This window comes from Mytilus galloprovincialis, chromosome 3 (genome assembly GCF_965363235.1).
Source record: "Mytilus galloprovincialis chromosome 3, xbMytGall1.hap1.1, whole genome shotgun sequence".
Taxonomy (NCBI): domain Eukaryota; kingdom Metazoa; phylum Mollusca; class Bivalvia; order Mytilida; family Mytilidae; genus Mytilus; species Mytilus galloprovincialis.
The window spans coordinates 56445463-56449974 of NC_134840.1; the positions used below are offsets into that span (position 1 = coordinate 56445463).

The window sequence follows — 4512 nt, forward strand, 5'->3', positions numbered from 1 at the left end:
TCATTATTTCAAGACGCATACCAAAAACTCCCTAAAAACAGATCAAATCAAAATGAACAAAATAAAATGCTCTTGTATTTCTTGATAAGAAATTGGTCTTACGTTACACGCTTCTTCTCGTTTAATGTTATTTACCAAAGATAAATTATATATTCGTTATGAAACACTATTACTCTCTTGAATTTTGAATTTTCAAAAAAAAAAATCATGATATAGACTTGTAAACAGCAATTAATATTTTACATATTGAAACAACATACTGTTTTTGTCAGATTACAAGGTTATTTGTTTTATATTTCCGGGTCACTACCTGACGGTTTCGGTATATGAAGACATCAGTTGTTTGAAAGAGAATCATTTTATATTTTACCTGTATACAAACTGAACTAATACAAGAGCAATGATCTCACACAAAAGTGAAAGGACCGTTACATGTACCATAGTTGGAGATGGAATGGTTGGTAAATCTCAAATCTGTAAAACATTTATTGGTGATCTGTCGATAGAAGATTATGAAGCTACAGTGACAAATGAGCATTCTGTACTTACACAGTTTATGGGAGATAAATATATTCTCAGGATTGTAGACTCTTCTGGACAGGTAAGATTGAATTACTAGTTCTTTTATTTGAGTAATGTATACGGATACCTGAAAAGAATGAAATAGAATAAAGAAATGAAATGAAGAAAAGCTCTGCAAGTTCTTTGGAACATTTAATTGTATCGATAGAAAATGAAATAAAAAGGATTTATTTAACATTGTTTGCTATCTTAAGCGACGTATATATATCTCTAGATGTATATGTGTTTACAGAATACACGTTCACTGTTGTCCTCATACTTTCTGTTTTGTCAATAGGCAAAATAATTGTGTCGACATTTACTCATTTACTAAATTACTAGCCACCAAATAAGGTTTAATGATTTAGAAACAAATGTCATTGCAAACCTTGATTAAAGATATATCTTTATCGTAAAATAAACTTTAATAACCGTCACAAGAGTGGATTTAAAGGAGAGACTTTACGTGGAAAAACCTAGTCTTGTTTCAAATTAATTATTTATTTAAAGATATTTTGTAAATAATTAAATGATACTTTAATACAAAGAAGAATTTTAAATGCGTCCACGAAATTCGCAGTGGGATTTCCATTGATTTGGTAATTTTCAAAAATGCATACACATTAAATTAAATAAAAGCTTTCGCACGTTATTCTTTTGTTTTAAAACCTTCATTTGTTTATTTTTCAGCATGATTACAAAGACATAAGAACACTATCCTATAAAAAGTCAGAAGTATTTATACTATGTTTTAATCTAAGTGACAGAGACTCGTTTGAAAGTATAGAGACATTCTGGATTCCTGAAATCAGGAAACTTTGCAAAAAGACACCAGTTATTTTAGTTGCCACTGGTAAAGACATTCAAGATAATGATGAAAACAATAATGTATCGAAGGAAGAATATCTAAGTGTAATGGATAAATATGGAATTGATGCTTACGTTGAATGTTCATCATATAACAAGGAAGAAGTGAATGAAGTCTTTGAAGATGTTTTATTGTCTGTCATCAAATCCAAGAAAAAGAGACTTTCAAATATTTTTCACCATTTTCTGGCTAGGTGAAGGCATGGAAACATCACGTCTTGGTTGATATCGAAGATGGATGCCTTCCATCTAATAAAAAGTCGTATCGAGGTACCGGATTGTATGAGAAAGAGAATGCTCATGCGGGTGTAGCGACAATACTTACAGAGCTATTGTATACGCCAGTATTGATAATTATATATAGCTCTGCCCAAGCCGAAGACATAGATTCGTTTGTTGGTGTAGTGGTGTCAAAAGTAATTAATGAACAAAGGATAGAATGGTGAATATCAATGTTTATTACAAAAAGAAAATGATGTTACGATGATGAAATCAAACATGAAAATTATAAAAATAAATGCTTTAAAAAATAGATATACATCATTTGTGATTCTTTGTTAGTATTTTATCGAACTTACTGTTTAGTCATTTTATGGTTGTGAATTTGAAGTTTTCAAACTGCAAGATTTGCGTTTTCGTTTCAGTTTGTTCTTTCAATCAGCTACTTGTAATATAATTTTAATAAAAATATGTAGAAACAGGTGTAAGCATTTTCTCAAGTTGAAGGGCTCAGTGCGACTTTGAGATTAGTAACAGCAAAACATGCTTTGTTCTTTTGCTTTGGGCTAGTGAAATGAGTTAATAAACAAAATCCCTTAATTTCTCTTTCTGATTGGTAGGAAGTTATTACTAGTATTCTGTCTTTTTTTGTTCTTTTTCTGCTTCCAATTTCAATTTCGTTATTGATTTGGCGTTCTAAATGTTTTTGTTAGATCGTCATTGAACAGTAGATGTTTAGTTGATATAATCCATGCTGGTCATCACTTCAAATATAATGGGACGTTTTTGACGCTCGTAAACATGTTTAAACCCGCCACATTCTATTTATGCATGTTCAGTGATAATGAACGCTATACTACACTCAAAATTGTACACAAGAAACTAAAATTAAAAATAATACAAGACAAACAAAGGCCAGAGGCTCCTGACTTGGGACAGGCGCAAAATACGGCGGGGTTAAACATGTTTACGAAATCTCAACCCTCCACTATACCTCTAGCCAATGTAGAAAAGTCAACGAATAACAATACGCACATTAAAATTCAGTTCAAGAGAAGTCCGAGTCTGATAAATAAAGGCAATAGTAGTATACCGATGTTCGAAACTCATAAATCGATAGAAAAAAAACAAATTCCGGTCACAAACGTGATGTCAGAAGATGTAACCAAAGAAAATAAACAAAATGACAATAATACATAAATAACAACAGATTTATATCAGTTAACAGACATGCCAGCTCCAGACTTCAATTAAACTGATTGAAAGATTATGTCTTCATCATATGAATATCAGGCACAATCCTTCCCGTTAGGGGTTTAGTACATACCATCATAACATATATGAGAAGAACATAACCGGTATCATGCCAACAACTGGGTTTTAAATAAATGTGTTTAGTTCCGATGCAAAGATCCTATAAGTGAATCAATATTAACGACAAAATATGCAATTTTTAATGACAGTATTGTAACTATATCCCTTCTTAATAAGTCTATGTAAAGGTTTTGATAGCTTCTGAGGTAAATACTGACATTTTTGTGCTTTATAAAAAATATTTCCATAAAAAATTGGATGTGAAATACCTGAACGTATAAGATGTCTACATATTGAGCTATATTTACGAATGATGTCCTTATACCAATGATAAAATTTAGTATATGTTTTGACTAGTTGGTGATATCGAAAACCCTGGTGTAATAATTTTTCAATAATACATAAATTTCTCGCGTTAAAATCTAGAACATTTCAATAACAAAACCCACATCTCCTATGAACAATTCTTTTGGGTTTTTTATTACAGCTATATTATGTTGAGTTATTCCTCTCTATTCGTAATGTCATTTATAAAGTGAAATAAATTCTAATGTTATTTATTCTGTATTACATCGTTTATGAATAAAAAAATAAAAAATATGTAACAAAGATACAAAGAAACAACAAACAAAAAAACAACGTTAGTCGACGAAAAACAGACAGTGTCATAGATAAAAAAAAAAACGAAAACAGTCCATAGAAAACTAGCAATAATAGACAACTTAATAGAAATATTAAAAACCTTACATATTTGCTTATTCTAAAAAAAAAATGGATTTAAATCATTAATAGAACGTGTAAAAATTTGGATTTCAACTTTTGATTTTCATTGATTTGTTTTATGATCCAACTTTAATTACTTTCTTGAAATACGCCGGGTGTTCAAAGTGCCCTTTACGAAACTCAAAACGATGTCTGTTGAGTATAGAGTATTTTAACATCATTATTATAAATTTGTTTTCAGTATACATTATTTGAGAAGGTCTATATATGTTTAGTTGTCCTATTCTGTGAAAATGTTTAATTAAATGCTAAATACGTTTGAAGTTTAATTTATGAACCTTGGTTTACGTTATCGTTGCAAAAAACAGTGTTTACAAACAATTTTCTGGTTATACGACACTGTGTCTAGTAATTTTAGTTCATTGCAATAAATCTTGTTATAATTGTGTATCTATAAGAAAATTAAAAATTATATATTGTACAAATGAATAGGAAAAGTCACTTTCCATGAAATATATGCATCTGTTCGAATGATTTTTGTCATTCGATTTGAATGATTGAAATCTTCCCTTTATAGGCAAAACTATATAAACATTTATTCAATAGTCATTTTAAAAAGAAAATCAGCTAAGTATGAAATGCTAAAAACTCCTACTTATACATTTTTTTTATGCTATCAATTTTTATTGATGTCTTTGTATTTGGATTGTCTATACATCATGCTTTGTTTGCTTTTCTACATCAACTTGAAAGGTGTGTTTATGCCTGGGAGTGCTAAGCACTCAGTAGCCAGTGCCGCGGTACTAACATGATTTCTGGCTTTAAATA

General features: G+C 29.9%; 1 long non-coding RNA gene across 1 annotated transcript; it reads left to right on the plus strand.

Annotated features, from left to right (window-relative positions):
- Window positions 1-351: 351 nt before the first annotated feature.
- LOC143066485 (uncharacterized) lies at window positions 352-1962 on the plus strand. Its single transcript, XR_012975636.1, has 2 exons — window positions 352-601; window positions 1252-1962. It is a non-coding gene; the product is annotated as an uncharacterized LOC143066485 (long non-coding RNA).
- Window positions 1963-4512: the final 2550 nt, after the last annotated feature.